The following is a 20,444-nucleotide window of genomic DNA, read 5'->3' as shown; positions in this document are numbered from 1 at the left end:
CTAGCTCAAGTCAAACCAGACTACAGCATGCTTTAGATTTTTTTTCCTCAAAATAAGTTATACCGGCCAGGACTGCAAATAGGTCCAATATATTACCACCACAGTGGTAGCAGCACTCTGCTTTTATCATATACATCATGGGAAAGAATTATACTTCATGTTCTTCTCAACCATCAACTTTGCAAAGATCCTGCCTACATGCTGGCTGGCACCAGGGCCTGATTCCTCCAGTTGCTATGGTCAGGCCCCGCTGTCCCTCAGGAGTGAGTGAAGATTCACTATTGCCACAGAAGAGCTAGAAGTTAGGTCCCTGCAGGCAGCTACCTACCAGCACTGGATAAAGCAGAGACACATTCTTGGAAGCTTATCAAAGAAGACTAGGATGATTTGTATGGTTAATAATTTAGAGAAGAAAAAATAGTTAAAGCTAATAAATAAAAAAACTTACATAAAGATCATTTCTAAACACTCTGCAAATCCAGAATCAAACGAAAACTTGAACTCTGTTTTCTTCTTGGAAGCCAAAATTTCTGGAGGTCTTAAACCCAGGCCCCGAGTAAATCTGGTATGTCTTCAGTTTTAATTGAAATAAATCATGCCCCACTGAAAAGATGCATCTGACAGTATAATTAAAGCATATACGACAGTGGGGTTTTTTGGGTACCTACTAATTTGCATTGGAAGCGCACCAGCAATATGGAACAGAGGAGCTATCAAGAGGTGGTGTCTGATGACTATTACTTAATAGCAATTGACTACTTCTGTAAACTGGAAAATCACAATTTTTGTAATTCAAAAAAAGCAGACCTTCCCACAGCTTTTTTAAGCTCCTTTCTGGATGCAAAATGTAAGCAATGTACCCATGGATTTTCTGAGCACTTTGTTTTTACTGGCTACCTAATTTCTTAAAAATAAATTTCAGCATTCTGTTGCTGCAAGCAGCTGCTGTTTTTTCCAAACGCTACTTCTGCCGAAACACATCAATGCTTTTTTCTTTTTCCCTCCCCCATGCTCTTTCAGGGATTACAGCAGCAAAAGGGTATGTGTTCTTTAACATCTCCATCTGAAAACTATTATAGGAAACCAGCAACTGCATATAAACTGTCCAATCAGAGCCAGAGCCAGCCACATTGATGCTGGGATCCCAAAATGCTATCATGGACAAAAGAACTTACCACAGAAACACAGCTAAAGCCTACTTGCCAACACAACTGCTTCAGAAACAATGAATTTCTGCTTCAGAGAGGTCTTCTGGAGAAATGTGTCTGGTTAACAAAAATAAAAACACCCTTATTTTTAGTCAACATGAAAATAAAGACAATAAACTCGCTGAAGTAGGCAACTCTATGGTGAGGCAATATGCTATACACATTATCTCCTACAGTATTTTCAATTAGCTGCACCTAAAGAAATCCTTTTCCCCTCTCTCTCCCTACACGTACGCATTCCAGAGAGCATACACAAGCTGAATCATCATTACTGTGGTGAAAACACATGGGAGGAGGGAAGACATCTTTATGTCTCAAGAGCCCTTCTGACAAATAAAGCATTCTTACAGCCCACTTCTCTTTTATTCCCCTCCCCAAGCAGAATCCATAAACCTTAGCATGGATTATTTGTTCCCAGGCTCAACACTCATCCAATTACTGCTCTGCTTCTGAGGGAAATTTCAACAGGACCATTTGGCCCAGTTATTCTGGACGTTAGCTCAAAGTACAGTTCTTTAGATAACAGAAATTAGTATGGATGATTTACCATTTTCAACCGTCTCCCAGCCACTTTGTGCTTTGAAAACAGTGTTAAAAGATCGCTGTTTCAATTGCTATTAAAAAAAAAACTTCTCCATTTAATAAGGAAATGTACATGTTAAGTAAAAAGCTGAGTACAGAAGAGAATAGCTAGTCCTCTACTACTTGGAAAGACTTACAGTACACTCAGAGCTTAATTATTCATCCGGGGGAGTTTTGCATATGAATGAAACATCTTTCTACATCTAAAAAGAAACACTCACTAGCAACCTCAGATCTCCACATCTGGTCAGGAAAGAGAGGAGACAGTGTGCCCATATGTACCCTATTTTCCAGAGCTGTGGCTTTTTCACAAGTGTTACTTCTACAGCATTTAGTGTTATTTTATACATGTATCCTTTACCCATTCCCTCCAATGTTTTTGAAAAATCTATTTGAATTTGTCCCACTATTGAAGAGAACAATTTACTCCCTTTCTTCCGGAAAATACCCACTAACCTAATGCTTAACCTTGTTTTCTACTGTTTTGCATCATAACTTGCACTTAAGGGCTGGCCAAGTTAATTCCCAAGATAATCAATGAAACACTGAATTGTTACAAGAAACAAATTTGAGTCTACTTTTCTGGTCTGATTATACACTTACAGCACTTTGTCTTAGTTCATATATGACACAGGGCACCAAACAGTGGGTCAGTGAGGTTCACTTAACTACTTAGCTAATTCAGGCTTAATTTAAACACTGATATTAAAGAAACAAGGAGCTTACAGGCCTATATCAATCGTTGCTGGATAGGGAATGAAAAAGTAAAAGAGGAGGAGGAGAACAGGAAAATTGACTCAGACATAGCTGGAAATAATTTTTTTCCCCAAATTCTGCTAATTCATTCTGCACATGAAGATAGTGCTGCCTCAGCTTCAGAGCTGAAGGGATTTCTTTGCCAGAGCTGTAAAGAAATGCCATTTCAGTGGGGGTTTTGGCTTAGTATTGAAAAGAAGAAAACACTCTGTGTGGGGACACTACAATGGTCAATATACAAATGAAAGCCGTATCACATTCCCTATATACAAACAGAAAGCTGTAACATGAGAAGTCTTTAATTTGCTTTTTGAGAAGATTTTTTTTAAATGAATACAACAGCCAGTCCTGATTTAAGGCAAAGATGACAGCAGCACTGAAAGGGTTATTGCAAGCACTTCATAATAAGCAAAACACGACAGTGTTGGAGAAAGTTACAGAACTGAAATAACAGAAAAGCAATCTGCCTGGAAACGGAAAAGGGTGGGTGAGCAGTCTCTACAGGACAAGGGCAAAAGCCAGGGTTTATAAATTTAGAAGAAAAAAAAATACACACCCACACAAAACTTCTCAAGTTGGGGGGGGGGGGGGGCCGGCGGGCAGCAGGGGGGAATGATGACCGAAAAAACCCCACACAACATTTTACAAGGCCTTTATATAAATTTTGCCTAATCATTCTTAATGGACATCTGCCCATGGCTTAGTACAGGAAAGACCAAGCTTTCAGCGTGTGCCAAACTGTCTGAAACACAAACCTTTGGCACACTGCGTGCTTTGATCCCCCACTTTGGGCAGTTTCCTGGAGGTAGGTTTGGAGCAAATGAACATGGACAGATTGCTCTTTGGAAGGGCTGTCCAAAAGAGTTAATGTAATCCAAGTTTGGTATCAGACTTCACAGTGCTTGATTGTATTATTTTTAACTTATCTTAAATGATTTCTATGTTTTAAAAACAGAAGCAGCTAGACAGAATTTAGTAATGTTTCAGTGTTAAAGAGAGGTCCTTACACAGGGTTAACAAAGTACTGTGGCAAAATAAATTTTTCAGTGAGAGGTGAAAGTTGTCCTGCTTCACGCAGATGGGCATTAAGATCAGCCACGTGGACAACACTTATTTATGTAACTGTGGCAAATGGCTGTAGAGCATGAAGACCCCCATTCAGATCAGCCCCCAAAACTTTGCCCATCTCAAAGGAAGGCTCATAAAGTAACATAATAAATAGTAAGAGAAGATTGATATTCTTGGCAAGAGCAGCAAGCAGGTAATTTAGAGCAGGCACTGCCCCTTCAGTCCAAGCACAGGAAACAACTGTATGACTTACCAAAATGCCCCACCCAAGAAGTCCCAGTCGGTATAAAAGTCTCTGCTGCAAAATTTAGCCAATGATACAATCCAGGAGAAGTCTGGAAGTACCACAGAAGGAGAACAGGGGAGAAATTTCTGAGAAAGAGACTTTAGCTAAAATTAACTACACACGATCAGGCACGTACGAATCCCTGAAGCCTATAAAACAAGCAGAAAGAAAAAGTAGTTGTTTTCTACTGCACAACTTCCTTCTTTCCTTTTTTTTTTTTTTTTTAATTTAGCTAAGTGGTCTCACACTAAGGTGTTAAAGCTACAAGCAATTTTTCTACTAGAAAAAGTTTAAAACTAGATTGGTTTTGTTAATAATGAAACAGTACCCAGATTCCAATACAGAAAGCTGGTATTCCAGAAGTAAAACTTCTGTTATATAGAACCTTTAACAAAGGAAAGGAAGGAAATTTCTTTAAATATTAAAAAAGGGCTGTAATTTTGGTCAAATACAGAACAAATTATTAAAAACAAGAGGTATCAGGAAATACAATTGGAGAATAAGGGTATAACTTTTATAAGACAGACTGCATGCCATATATAGGTAGTGAGCACAACAGGTAGTAAGATATAGAACTATGTGCTCAGTCATAAAAATACTTTTAATTTGATACAAATGAAAAGTGTCAGGCCCTCGCTCTCTGAATCTCCTTTTAAACTTGATTATGAGCTTGCTCTTGCACATCTTCCCCAGTGTCCTCAAAGATTCATTCATCTCTTCCATTACTATCTTTGCCACTGCATGGGCAGACTGATGGGACTGTAGAACGCTCCTCTCGCACTAGGGTAAAGGAAATTCACTTAAGTCCCAAGTTCAGACTGCAGACGCAAATTCTTATTGCCAAATATTATAAATTTAAGAAATTATTTACTTAAGTTTAACATTTACACCTGCAAAAGAAGGCAAATCTGGCAGCCACTAAGTTGTTCTTTGGCAGTTCCTAATTCAGATGGGTCTGAAAGATCTGTGCAAAAATGCTTCCCTGGGAAGGGAAACACTGATCAATTCTCTGCAATTCAGTATCCAGTACAAATCTAAACAAATGAACACTTCTGCACCCATACAATATAGTTGGCTTTGACCAAAGGAATTATGTGTGGGCAATTGGGCTTGTGAGTAGTGGGGGTGGGACATCAAAGATCAGCAAAAAAAATCTGTAAAGCCAAACACAAATATTATGGGAAGACAACTATAATCAGAAGCTTTAAGCTAATCTATCAGTTGCTGACTGGTATGAAAAGAGGAGAAAAGTGGAGAATTTAACATTTCAGAATAAATTCTGATCATAAAAATTATCATCCTGCATTTGTAGAGTCACTTATCAGACATGCTTTATGTGATATACCTTCAGAGAGGAGAATTGACTATCTCAAAACAAATAAATACAATATTATTTTTGCAGGTTATTCTGTACTTCTAAATTAATGCACATAATGAAACAGCTTCTCCGAAATTAAGTGCTGAGTGAAAAATACTGTGCGTGTCCATGGCAAAGGCAGCAACATAAATCACTTGAACACTGGCTTTTTAGGTGATCCTAAAAAAGCCCTTGCCAAATTGGACTTCAGCTGCTGCTGTTCACATTTTTGCAAGACCCTAAATGTTCAACAAAAAAAGTCTTTGTAGACAAATCCCAGGCATAACCCTAGTCATCCATCCTTCAAAGAAAGGCAAGAATACTTCACCCCAGTCAGAGCCTGGACCTCATATTTGAGGACATCAGAACACTAACATTTATATAGCACTTTTGGAAATTCTTACAGCGCTTTGGAAAAAAGCCCTCAATCCCTGCAACCTGTGTCATCTCAGTGATTGTTACAGTCATTAGAGTGGAAAAACCCAGGAGGAAATGGCTATAAAGTGGAGCAGATAAAAGGAAACAGTTTAGAAACAGAATCAGAATCTCAGTGCTGTTTCTGTGTTTCTACATTACCGAGGATAAGACACACACGGTACCATCTGTACTGTGCATTTTCATTGTATTAGCTAAGGCACAGCAGTGAATGTGAAGTAAAACTCTAGTAAGGCCAGAATATTGGACTTTCAATATCAGATTGCTGGTAGCTATAAATGGTAGACTCCCTGATACTTAAATGGTTTAAGGCCAGGGATGAAGAATCTGCTACATCTACCGGTTAGCTCATGTCTTCCACTTTGGTATCTCCTTTTCTCAAAGCGTAAAATGGCAATAACAACACTTCGGAAAGCACTTGGACAGCCAGAAACTGAGAAGATACAAAGTCAAGGGTTTTATGAGTTGAAGTGACTCATGTAAAGCCAAGCACCAAATGAAATAACAACATAATTCAGAAGTCCTCAGCTCTCAATTTAAACCTCACTGCTTAGGCCTCGTGCCTTTCAAAATACCTCTTACATGAGAAAAGCTACATTTCAGTTCTGAATAACTGCCCTTTGTTCTCTCATCTGTGCACTCACATACTTTCTCTAAAGATTTTTGTTGAACATGGAGCTCAGCTCTCAAGGCAATATTGTAGGCAAAGCCTAATTACTGGATTCTTACTTTATACGCTACCATTCTCAAATCAGAAAATAAAATTAAAACATTGTACATCCACCACTAAATTTCATCCAAACTTTGCACAACTGCTGCCTGGCCACATTTCTGCTTTTATAGACTTCCACTGAGAAGTAGTCCATCTAGCTTATGCAATGGGAAAACCTACAATCCAAGGCAATTCCTAACTCCCGACTAACATAACGTATCCCATCCCTATATGCAGTCTTATGTCCTAAAAGTGTTTAGCCTAGAAAGCTGATCTTAAATGCCTTCAGAGATATGGCAATATACTTCTTCAGTAGCCAACAGGTGATCTGGGAGAACAAAGCAAAATAATCCTATTTTGGGAATGAAACATCTTCTTCCTGGCAAAAGATGGAGTAACTCAATGTTAAAAGCAGAATTTCTAAGCTACCACCAGAATTTTTATCCTTTTACTGTGCCATTACCTAGAAGAAGGACAACTTAAGGGGAGTGACTAATCCCGCTGCAAAGACCCAGGTTCAATCAGAGAACCAGTTTTTGGCTGAAAACTCTGAATAACCAAGAAGTGACTCAGTTTAAATTTGAAAAACTGACTGTCAAATTAATCAAGTCACAAAACTTCATGATAGGTTAGAGTTGCCTCAAAACCATAATGTTTTTCAGGTGGTATCACCCTTTCATTTGAAAGGCTCTTGAGTGTTCCTGGAAGATTTTAACCATCACCACTTTAGCCCCACATACACCTTCACATGCACATATGATGGTCAAATACTTTTTTCTTCAAGCGTATCTAAGAGTACATATCTCATATAGCTCACTCTTTCCCCACAAGTCTCTCCTACCAACGTATCCAGCTTACTTAAGATTGCACTTGTGTTATGCTTCCCTTCTTTATGGATTCCATCTTTACTTCTTCCAGGATTTAAAACGAATACTAAGACTACAGTCATATGTTTTAACCTGTCTAGTTGTATTTACCCATATACTTCCACAAGAGCACAGCTTCACTAACTGCAGTGGGTGAAACACAGGCATGACAATCACAGAGGTTATTTTCAAGAGGAGGCTGGGTACCTATTTGAGCTGTTCCTTCCATACACATGCCCTTTTATAGAATTTCAACATACACACTGGGGATTTAACCTAAATCTTGGATGTATAAAGCACACTGTTTAGGGTCACAATCAGAGTTGTTAGTTTGCATTCATGATTCAGAAGAATTAATTCAAAAGCCAATCATTAAACCCACTCTAAACATAATTTTAGATTCCTGACAGATGGGCAAAAGAAAGCCTGCAGAGCAAATTGAGAAGGGGGATTCCCCTTACATGCTATTCTGGAATATCTACTATTTATCCAATGTTTTATTATTGTTGTTATATTATTATTTACTTTATTTTTCTTGGATTTTTAATCCAACTTTATGTAATTTTGCTTAAAGTTACTAAGCTATAGTCATAAAAGCAGTCTTGCCTACAGTGCTGTGAACAGGATGCAAGCAAAAGCTATACTAATTAGCATACAATTTTCAAAGGTCAATTATCACATCATTAGCCAAGCCATTTACATCTCTGCAATGTGGAGTATTCTCCAATTTTAGACAGTGAAATGGGACAAAAATGGATTAAATTGCTTTGGGTCAAATAGTACAGTGTGTTGCTGAGTAAGAGTTTAAACTCTCCAGCAGCTTGAGTAGCTCATAATGGGCCATTTTCACACTATGCCCTTGTCCAGCTGACACCATGTTGTGTCAGATGTTTAAAGAGAGGGAGCAAGCTTATCTACCAAGAAAAGTTAACATTCACTTATACTGTGAGTAGATCTCATTTCTTCACCTTAAAAAAACCGTAAAGGACCAATTTGCAAAAAATGTCTGGCTGTATCTTCGCAGTCACATAATTTAAAAGTAAAAGCATAAAGAATAATCAGCACCTATACCTGTCATGTCTAGAAGCAAAACCAAAAAATACTAAGACGCAATACAGGTTGTCCTAAAACTGCTTCTAGTTCAATAATCAAAAACTTTAAAAAGTATATAGTCAGAGCAATTTTTAAGGGATATCACCAGTGTAATAAATAAGGTTTTTTTCCTCTGGATTTTAGCCGCATGGTACATATCCCAAAAGATTTATGTTAAAGCGATTTTGGGCATGCAATGTCAAGCAACTCGAGTTTCAAAATGCAACAGTTAAAGACTGCAGGCCTTACAGCAGCCTTGTTGCACATATGGATTGTAAACCATTTCTTCCGATGCTAATTATCATACTTGTCTCTTTCCTCCAAAAAGGAAGACATTTTGTACAGTTTCCTATTAAACACATTGAAAAGTAATTTCTATATTGCAAAACTCTATCATCTTCAAATCCTGGAAGTGTATAAAAGTATGCAGTTCTGGATCCGTGGCAGACCTCTGCCACCTGAGCAGGCACTGCTATCACGCTCAGTTTCAGTATGATACGTGAGCATCTTTACAATGGCATTTGCTCTGCTAGCCTAGACAAGCAAGCTAGGCAAAGAGGACTGTTGGGTTCAGCTCCAGGCGATGAAAGAAGGAAACCTCTAATAACTGGAAACCTTTCTGCCTCCAGCAGAGCTGGCATTTCTTAACCCTACCTATCCAGCTTTCTCCTTATCTGTAATTTGCACCCATACTCACTTTATGATTGTATTTAACCTTTATATTGTACTCTCCTTCGCATCTACCCTTCAAGCTCCTGCGCCAGCAAAAGGACCCTTCAGTTTTTCAGGTGCCCATCTGACAACTGAAAGGGCCTATGAAGAAGTAGTACAAAGCAAACTTAACCATGCATGGCTTCATCAGCTTTGATCAGCCTTAAGATCCAGCCTGCAACCTTCATCTCTTTTTTCCAGCTACTCCAAATTTCTTGAGAAAGGTCTTCAAAACGGTTAGCAGGGCCCTCCATTTCTGATTAAACTCAATCCCAGGGAGTCACCAGAACAGATACTGAACTGATTGCGGCATTCCCAGAACAGCTGTTTACAGTCATATTGAGAGCATCAAACGAGCATCATGCTTTAACCCCACACATGATTTACAAATCAACTTGCACACCAACAGCTGAAACCCCAGTTCTTATTTTAAAGGTTGGGCTAGATCATAATTCAGAAAATCATTCCTGTTCTATTTTTTCCTTCTGACAACTAATTCAATGAAAAATTATACTCTGTTGATATATACCACCAGACTCTCCACATCCTAGTACAAAAAAAACTCACTACATTGCCATAAAATAAATCTCAGCTCAGAGCAGTGAAAGCTAGAAAGGGATATTATTGTACTTTTGCTGTTAACCTTTAAAAAACATACCCATTTGAAGTTTAAGTGACGAAAAGCTTTATTCTTCATAAGTGGTGAAAAAACAAGGCTCTTCAGTTGTCTGTGAATCATTACCAGGGCATGAGCGAGTTTTGTCCTATACCAGACATAACAGTTCTTATAAAGCTTTGTTGCAGGTTGTCAGCATTTTTTTCTTCTTCTTTACAGCATTTAATTTTCTTCATACATTGCAATTATGTAACAATATATACCAAAGAATTTCGATAATCGAGTGAGATGCCTTATCTCTACCTCTGAAGTTGCAAGTGCCAAATAAACGATTATGCAAGCACCTACAAAACACTAAATCCAGAGCCAGAGTCCTTGCATCACCTCTTTAATGTCTCTGCCTCTTCCAGTTTCCCATCTCCTAAAGTGATTGATATTTTATACTCATGACCAGATTTAGGGAATGTCACTGCAACACTTGGACATTTGTTAATACAGGTCACCATTTTTTATTAACTTATTGACCAAGATAATTTCAAGTTAACATACTACAAGGTTTTTCCCACACACATTAGAATCAAGCTTACTTTCAAGGCCATCTTCTCCTTCTCTTCCACTCCCAGTGCAGATATTTCGGCACAATCACACAAAAAACAATTGCTTCCCTTATGTGTATCACTAACCAGCACCCTGCTATTGCAGACTCCATGACAACAAAGAGATAGTTCATACTATGGGTCAGGCATAAAGCAATAATGTGCTATAAGGAAAGCATATGCATGTGTGTTTACATTAATCTTCTTACATAAAATTCCACCTTTCACCTGCAGGTATTTTAACAAAATCCCATCATTTTGCTCCTCAAAAACTCTATGACAAATTTCACAAACTCCACGAAAGCGCAACAGCAAGTGCTCGAAGAGGAAAAGCAACTATAGTAAGTTTTGACTAAGTGTATTAGAAACAATTAAGTGTCATAATCTTTAAGCTATGTTTTGTCCTTCTCTATGGACAGCACAAAAAGATTCAATTTAAAAGGTCTTTTCCGTATTTTTTTCTCGTGACAGAAAGGTGAAAAACACTGCCATGAACTCAACAAGCTTCTTGAGAAGACAGGATTTTTTTCAAGCCTGGCTCAAAATTATACTAAATCACTTCTGTGCTCTGTCCTCATATGTAAAGAAAGATTTGCCCTCTCCATGTTGTCATACTGCACTGTGCTCCAATTACATATATCACAAGACAAGAAAGGTTACAAAATTTCTGAAGTTACTCATGCAGAAGCAACAGCAACCTAAAATCCTGGTATTTAACAACAAAAGATACGCACAATAGGAAAAATGAAGACTTTCTTTCAGCGAAGAATCAGTGATGACTCATTTAAACACTGACAAACTACTGAAATTCCTTTTCTGGCAAGCTACTGCTCTGTGAAAGGACTAATGACATTCGGGAAAAAGCTTGCAAAAGAAAAGAACATGTCACACTCCTCTTAAACGTTTTATGATTGAATAGTGGTAAGCTGGATTCTTTGATAAGGATTCCCCCCCCCCCCCCCCCCCAACCATCCATGTGTAAGGTAATGAGCTGGCACAGAGATCATGTTATCCACTATTTATTTCTTCCTCAAAAGCAAGATGCATTTAAACCTGTAAATTGGTATTTCCAACACTATGCAGCTATACTCTGTGCTATGGAGTTTGAAATACATACTGCAGCTTGAGAACAATTTAACCTGAGCACAGATAACCTGCACTTCCCCTAATTACAGATTCAAATGGTAGCTGTGTGCAAAGCCTCTGAAATAATTACAGTCCTTACTGAAACACTGTAAGTGATGATATATCGAGTCATTTAGAGGGAAACAAAAACAAGACAAACCTTCCAGCAGTAAAGATGTTGCTGTGGAAGGATCTGCTTCTTCCATTACAAGAAGTTTATAATATTCATATGGTTTTCAAATTTGGAGTTATTGATCAACATGTAAATTAGAATTTCTAGACTAAGATTTCTGTCGGTTAGATATATGGTCTTTCAGCTACATAATCCTACCAGGGAACTGTATTAAAACATTAGGCTAACAGGCTAATTTACTGAACAAGTACCATGAGGAACTTGAAAACTACTGTTACTTTATTGACATGATCCTCATTCCAAACCTGCGCTTTCTACTCTTAGGTATCATGCCCCCATTGCCCCATTAAGTTTCAATCAAACCATAAACTATCTGTGGTGATCTCACCAAGGCGGCTGCCAGTGCATGTACCTGATAGAACAATTGCTCTGGAAATCTCCTCTCTTACCCAGAAAAGACTTTCTGCTACAGCTCAGTTCTAGTCGGCCAGTGAGTGCTGCCACTTAATGCACACTCCAAGGTTAGAAGTAAGAAATGTACCACCACCTTCACATGGGATATACAGTAAACATTTGAGGATACTCTCATTTTTCATTTTCATTTTTCAGAAGCATTAAGTGAAGAAAAATAGCTCAGTTATGCACAGAGTTTAACTTTCTCTAGAATCAATGCCTTCTAAGAGCATTCTTTAGATGATAATGGCCCTGAAATCTTGTGAAGAGTAGTTTATTGTGTGCATTGAAAAGCTCACTAATAGGAAGGAGCTGCTTCATGACCACATTCTTCAAATATCTTGAGAAATGAAAACTTACCTCCTTGCAACTTAATACTTACAGGACAGCACACAAAGCAAAAACACTCACCATTATCTGGCTGGTTATCCTTAAAAATGCACAACAGGTGATGCAAAGAATTTTCACTGTAAGGTTTCTCTGGAGGTATAAAAGGCTCTTATATGAAGAAAAGATGGGTGGTATGATGAGCTGACATTTTCATTCTGAGAACAGTACAAAGACCATGCCACCGTCATAACCCAGAAAGGAAGAATATTGTTCTCCAGTATTACAACATTTTTTAAAGCATACTAAAGGAATAAAATATCCCAGCCCATTAGCTTTACTACATGACAAAAATCATTCAGGGCAGCATAGTCCACTCATAACATCATCTGACCTGACTGCAACAGACCCCACCAAACACCATGCTGAAGTAACACACAGCTTTGTGACAACTGAAACATGGCAGCATCAAGATAAAATTTACGACAGGCTGGCACCATTCTATCTTTCTATAAACCTTTTCTATTTCAAAATCCCTAATATGCCAAGAGCTACAAATTTAAACACCCCTTCCTACAAGGGAAAAAGATCCAAATCACTCAGATGAACCCCTGTAACAAACAACTAAAATGACCTCACATATATAAAGCAGTAAATGTAGGGGGGTTTAGGCCTCAGAGGAAAGGCTGTGCACCTCTGAGTGCAGCACAGAGGCTCTCCTCATCTGTCTCTCATCCTTACCAGTACTGTGACCTACAGAGCAGTGATGCTAAGCAGCTCCCCTCCTCCAACCCTCCTATGTCTCAGACACTTCCTGTCTCCACTGGCATTTATTTTCAGCCCTCAAGATTCCTTTCTATATGTTCCAGGAACCCTCTAGCCATCCTCTGTCCAGATGGCAGACTTCAGATGAAGGGAACAGGGTCTTGGAGAGTCTTTTCTTGGCCTGCTTCTCAGCAGCCTGCTGGAACTCAGAGGCAGGCTGAGTCTTGCACAGACAAGGCTCTGTTGCACTGCAAAAGCCCTTCAATCCCTCTCCACAGTTTTCCTCAATGCCCTCTTTGTCTTCAAACAAATTTGTCTTAAACCTTTTAATGGACTCTGCTTTCTAGGGGCATGCTTTATACAACCTACTCCCTACAAAGCTGCAGAAAGCCAATAAAAGGGCAAAGGAAAGGGGTCTTAAACAACGCTGTAACGGACAACCAGAGCCAGTAGTTTTTACTACGTACAAAGTAGATGCTATTTTGACAAGCAGATGCAGAAGAAAAAGGTAGGTGATAGGTTTCTGTCCTGTTGATCCCTGTTATTGCAAGAGATTTTCTGAAACGTAACAGAAACACAGTAGTTTATGTACTCAAATTCAATAAGAACCATCACCCTACAATGAACTATTTTCAAACTATGACTCTCCCAGGTAACTAGTCCTTCTTATCTCTGCACTGGGACAACAGAACCAGACCATTGTATAGTCAAAGACCAACACAGTGTTATCACCAACACTATACATTCACATACAGGCTTCAGAGAATGACTGATGCCTCATTTAAGAAAGTCAAAGTTTTGCCAAAATAAGTAGAAAAATGCAAAAAAGATTTGTTTCCAACTGAAGCTTTACTGAACAACAGTTTCATAAGTTTTAGTAAGATCTCTTCAGGATTCCTTTAACTCTATCCATATCAAAAGCTATGACATTACTTGATGTATTATACATATAAATGAAACAATACTTCCAAGACCCGAGAGGGTTTAAATCTGAAATAAAGCTGGATGCATCAGAGTAGAATATATTTAGGCATAAACTATTCTAAAATCAAATGCAGTAAGCAAAGCCAGTTCCCCATTTAAAGACTAGAGCTATCAGGAAGACTCTAATGTAGCTCTTGGCTAGAAAGATTAATTCAGGAAATGAACTGCAAGAGAAAGAACAAATTGCAGAACTTCAGTAAAACCAAACTGGGGTAGGAAAGGAGCAGTTACAGAGAAGCTGCAGCAGCACAGGAAACTTTGCAATTTCAGGTAGGACCTTAAAAATCCAGCACCTCAAAGGAAATGATCAAAACAGTGAAGTGATGGGCCTTGTCCTTTGAAGGTTAATAAAACAAATGCATCTTCCTTGGTGGGAAAAGCAGCACAATCTAAAGGCAATATTATGCACTGCATTGCCACTATCACACTTGCAATGGTGTTTTTTCAGTCAAATTCTTGTTCTTTAGGTTTACCATTGATTTTAAAAGTTAGTTGACTATCTCCTTCTGTCCCTTTTATCATTTACATTTGTCATAATACTGCCTGTGAGAGGATATCTTCAGTCTCATTTTGATCAAAAAAATCATACAAGAAATATCTTGAAGAAAATTCACCACTGCTTTATGGAGTAGTTGGAAAACCAAATGCTATAAATAAGCTATATTAGATACCCTGGCCAGATTTTTATCATGTATACTATATTTTTATTTTCCTTAACATTTGCACATTGTTAGAAACCACTCTTTTTCAGAGAGATGCATAAAAGATTCGTAACTGATTTCAAATAGTTCAAACCCTTTTCAGATAACTCCATTTAAGGGTTGTGATCTATTTGCTCATTAGGGTAAGATACTAATTGCATGATGATATCCATAGCTCCTCCCACAAACATTTAGGATTGTCTAATTGAGATTTATCTGCTCTTATGAAATGTCCACTGTGTGATTTAGTCATTTACTGTGTAATAGCTGTAGCTGATGAACTGGTTTTAAGTTCCTGTTTTATCTCCTCCCTTCTTTAGTTTCTCAACAGATTAGAAGAGGTGTAGCTTCATCAGAAATTACTTAAATTCAATTTATACATCCACAACCAATGGCTAGCTACTACTAGAACATCACCTAATTCCACGAACTGAAAATCTGATACAGAAATTATGTTATTTAAAACTGAAATCAGTTATAGACCACCTACAAACCTTAGCTAATATGAGCTAGCTAATAAAACATAGGTGGAGTGTGTCAGGGACTAAAATAATAGAAAATTAAGTCCATAGAGTCATTGCAACATTATGATCCAAGAAACTCACCCCCTTACCACTGGAAAGATGGAGTGTCTTTACTTAAGTCAATGGTTTACTAAGCAGACACTTAGATGAAAGCTAGAGACTTGTGAGGGTGGTTCACAGACAGCAGACCAAAATCCAGCAAGTATGGTGTGAGACGTTTAGTCTCTGATCTGAAGCCATGTCATCCGATAATACCCTTGGCACTGAGCTTTCATACTGACCTTTCCCTGGTTGGCTCCCTAGCCAGCAGGTGTCTGAAAAACTTTAAGAGTATGAGAGTGTGGAATGAAAAAAAAAAAAAAAAAAAAAACCAAACCAACTATAATCCTTTTAAAACTCGTGCAATTAGTCATGCTTTGAAGAAAACCTAAAAAAAATATAGAATTTAAGTACACAAAGAAGGCCAAGGGAGCAACGTGACTGAGGGAAAGTGGAGGGGAAAAGACAATGACTGCAGTAATACCTCAAATCTATCAGGATACGCTAACAGAGCAAAAGAACAAATATGAATGAACATGTATTATGATTAATGGAGATGATGATGTTTTATCTGTTAAGTTCTACACATTGTTGCTTTTAAAGTAGGATGGGAAGCGTACATGCTTGGTCCAGCAGTTACAGCTAAGTTGTAACAGACTTAGGGGTGAGTGAACAGACAAATAATTTTGCACTGACTATTTTTGGCACGGCAGTGGGAAATAAAAGAGGTTGCTGTGTTGGAATTTAAGCATTACTTCCACATACCTGTTTTCAATTCTGGTTTTAAAGCTAAGATCAGTCTAGCATTTAATGTGTAATGACCATTCTCCTTGCATCACAGCAAAGAGTTACCTTGGAATTCAGCAGGAACAACTCTAATAGCAACTGTATCACTGCCCAGGACAAGAGTGCACTAAGAGACTAAACAAAAGGGTAGAGTTTATATTGCTAGTCTCCCAGTTTTATGAGCACCTAGGTCTACCAGCAACATGAAAAATAATGCAAGATAATCATACAGAAGATGGGACAGTAATGCTATAGACTAGGAAACTTGAAAAAAGCAGATGCTGAAGTCATAGGCAGCTTTAGTATAGACAGCATCTATCTTCCCAGTCATGACATTTTCCACTATCATCCTAAAAACTCATCGTATCACCCTTCTCTGTTTGTAAGCTGCACAGGGATTTTTCACACTGATTTGAAGCAAAATAAATGGCTACACTGCATTTCTTTCACATTCTATTCTGAAAATAGGACTTGCAGTGAAAAGGGACCATAAGGGAATCCAGCTAAAGAGTCGCCAACTGCCTATTCCATTCTCAAAGGGTGGTTAGGCTACACTTAGCCCCTTTCCATATGTATTCCCTGCAAGCATCTGGTTTAGGTTGCTATTTTGATATATTCATACCAAAGTTTGTTCAAATAAAGCAACTATGATCTTTTGGCTAATAAGTGCTAAGAAAGTCTTTGCTCCAAGACAACTGTATTCTGTTACCAACAGAGGAATGCCTCTGAAGTGTCTGCTCAGGGTGTTTTTGTCAATAGGGCATTGGCCCATGTAATATAAAAAATAAATATTTACCTCAAGTAAATATACCCTCAGTATCCTTAGCTTTATTATCTCCACTCACCCTGAAACTCCCTGTCAAAATCACTGTTTCTGTAACTCTGTGTGGGAAATGAGTAATTCTTTATCAAACTCTATAGACAGTCACTGGAGTTTGGAACTGACTGCTATAGAACCACTCACTGTTACAAAACTTAAGAATTATGCAAAAGCTTGCATCTACAATATTTTAAAATAATTGATACTGCTATTGCTTTCAGAAAAGAAAGGTATTTTCTGCTAGTGCTAGGAAACAGACAGGGTGGAGTACTTAGGAGTCCTTGGAAACTGGACATCCACATTGGCAGAAGCAGTGGGAGGGAAGGGCAAGAATTCTTGCCCGTACACAACCACATGTCCCATAAGATCTGGGAAAAAAAACCCCATGATTTCAAGCTCCCTTCCAACACCCTGCTCATATTACTTCATTTTTTTTTGCAAGTCAAATATCTATTCTGAGGTTGTGGTTCAGAAATCTAACCTAACATTATATTACATGGAAGGGCTCTTCATAAAACTGTCCAAATGGCCTACCACATCTTCCATACCAACAGATATATCTACTCAGCTGGTAACAAACTGATACTTAAACATACTGCATGACAAGAATACCTGAAAAAAATAAGAGGTGGAACCAAAAGAAAAACAAATTTTAGACAGTTCTTAACATGTCAAGACTGTGATAGCATCTGAGGGAAACTGAAGTTTAAAGAAGTTCTTCACTTGGATCTGCAGCAGATCCAGTAAGATGCAGAAGCATTACAGACTGGTTCAGCCACTGGCCTACATGAAGCCTAGAAATCAATAGTAGTCTGTCTGTCCAGAGAAGCTCTTAACTCATTATAATTAGGCATAAAAACCACCTGCTTTTTATTGCATTTGCCATAGGATTTGCATTTGCCATAGCATTAGGCCATTTTCTGTGCCTGAAACTGGAGAGGACCATCAGATAGGAGGATAGCAACATCAGAAAGGGAGAAAGTGGATTTCTGATATGCAGTTTCTGTTCCAAGTTCTTAAGGGTCCTACTTGTTAACCTAGGGAGACTCCTGAACCACAGAATGAAAAATCATAACCAATTTCTTATCTCTTGCATACTAGCACACCACCTGCAAAGCATGAAAGAAACAACACAAATAATTTACTTTGAGAAAATGTTTCACAACCTTCAACTGCAACTCAAGCCAAGCATGAAGTGACAACATAGACCCTGCAGAAAGTACTAATAAAGTTTCTTGGTCTAAACATATTGAGAGTAACATCGGAGTTTACTGAAGAAAGGTGAGAGGGAAAGAGTACTTGTAATGAGTGTTCAGTAAACTGCTTCTGTCCTCAAGTTTTGTTTCATACAAAGAGATGTGGCAAACATACATTACCAACATTTGTTATCATCAGAAGAGGCTAGCTTGAGGCAGAAAAGCTGGACAGGAAAAACACTCAAGATTTTGGTTTCTCCCTCCCTGCTGCTGCCCCCCATCCAGTCCTTCTTCCCCCTCTCCAGCTAAGCTCTTTCCCAGTTTTTGTCTGCACAGTACCAGCTCACGTCCACACATGTCTGTGCTAGTTAACGTACAAAATTGTCTTACCAGCAGCAGCACAGCAAGCAGATGATGAATTCCATTCCAACAAAATTAACAGCAGGGGATTTCCGACAAGATGGCAATAGAGTAAAACACAGTTCGGATACTCAAAGAAATGTGGGAAGCCCAAGATAACTGATTACTGAAACATGGCCTGAAATACTGGTAGCACTTTTCCAAAATTCAGCAAGATGCAACTTCTGGCAGGCAGAGTGAAAAACAGAAAAAGGTTCTCTTCTAGAGAAAGGGTACACATAGCTCATTCTTGAAAAATACAGCTGCACAAAAGAAAGGAATATGCTTTTGCCTTTCTTTTATCTATCAGAATAGCTGTTATCTAAAGTTTCGTCCTTTTAGGGTAGGACTGTTTAAAAAAAAACAAAACAACTCCTCCCAATAAATGAAGATTTAGCAAGCATTTTGATAATGCTTTTCTCTATCTAGTTCTGCCTACCTTTCAAGTCAGTTTGGAAGCAAAGAAACATTAATTCCAAGAGAATAAATAAGTAATGAGAACTATTTTTTCCAATCCTTCCTTTCTTCTTTTACAACATTAATTCCAGTGAATCAGACATATTAAAGAGTCCAAAATATCTGTTGAGCCTGTTATTTTTTCTAAAACCCACCCACTTTCTTGAAAAGCATTGAAATGGTCGTTTTATACCTGTTTTAAGAGATTTCATAAACTCCATTCATGAGCAGAAAGGTATTTCTGCTTATTAGTCAGGAGGGAAAAATTCCCAGCTGCAGAGCCCTATAGCTCCACCTTGTGGAAGATGCCTATAACATACAAATAGGCTCCAGGAGAAAAAGGACTTTAAAATAATTAAAATTAATAACATGTTTGACATTTACACTTTTGTCATCAGTCACACAGTAAGATAGCCTCTTAAATGCATTCTACCCCAGTAGAAAAACAAGCAGTGAGGGATTACCAATAAAATGAAAAGCTGGTTTTATTTTGTGGCAATAGAATAGTCATCCTGCATTGACCCAGCAGATAGCACAAGCAGCAGTCCAGAGCAGGTCTTCCTTTCACCGCGTTTGCTGGCTCCTGTGCGCTGGACTTATTCTATTCGTAAGCAGGAAAACAGGGAATCACAGACAGATTTATCTGGCTGAGGGGCAGACACCAAAGAATATAGCAACCCTGCCATTAAGAACAGATAAATGACTAACAGAACTTCATCTTGTGATACTAGATTGACTGTAATTTTACACGGGTATTCTGAAAGCTATTCACAGTCCTCCTCCAGCCATCTATTACAAACTCACTCAACTGAATGTCTGCATTCAGCCATCCCTAAAAGCTTGTATTGAGAACAGCGTAGCACAACCATATGCTGCCTATGACTATGCATCTAGTGGACTTCAAAGGAAACTGAACCAGTACTGCCCTCTACTGAAAGGGGAGCCTGCACATGAAAACTGCAGCAACTTTTCTACTTCATGTACCTTGTTTTTCCTTCTTCTCTGTAAGCCTTTACAATATTCAGGGTTCTGTTTTATCGTGTTTTTTCCTGCTGCTTCTTCCCCATGAGGGCTACAAAGGCATCAGATAGGTTTCTAAGTTTATATACTATAATACCATGCCAGCACATGTAGACTCCAGAAGTCAAGAAGTTGCTGCACTAAAGCACTGCAGACACAGCTCATGTTTTTAGCAATGTAAGAGCAGATAAACAAATAAAAAAAGAAAAAGAACAGAAAGTGAGGTGTTAAAAAATAACCCCAGAAAAAGGAATTTAAAATTTTCCTTTGTCATCTGCAGTACACCATTCATACGACAGTGTCATGAAATGTTCTTTTGTGTAGTAAACCCAAGATACTTAAAGAACATATATCCATATTGACTCAATACTTTGAATTAATAAATATAACATAATTAGTAATTGATTACAAACAGTAATCACATCATTTTC

At 38.2% G+C, this 20,444-nt stretch overlaps 1 protein-coding gene across 2 annotated transcripts in view; it reads right to left on the bottom strand.

Annotated features, from left to right (window-relative positions):
* The window catches only part of MOB2 (MOB kinase activator 2), a 115,041-nt gene that overhangs the window by 58,491 nt on the left and 36,106 nt on the right, over positions 1-20,444 (bottom strand). The window lies entirely within an intron of this gene.

The sequence above is a fragment of the Gymnogyps californianus genome, chromosome 5 (genome assembly GCF_018139145.2).
Source record: "Gymnogyps californianus isolate 813 chromosome 5, ASM1813914v2, whole genome shotgun sequence".
NCBI classification, from domain to species: domain Eukaryota; kingdom Metazoa; phylum Chordata; class Aves; order Accipitriformes; family Cathartidae; genus Gymnogyps; species Gymnogyps californianus.
Note: the sequence above shows the minus strand (reverse complement) of the source record. Positions and strands in the feature narration are given on the sequence as shown.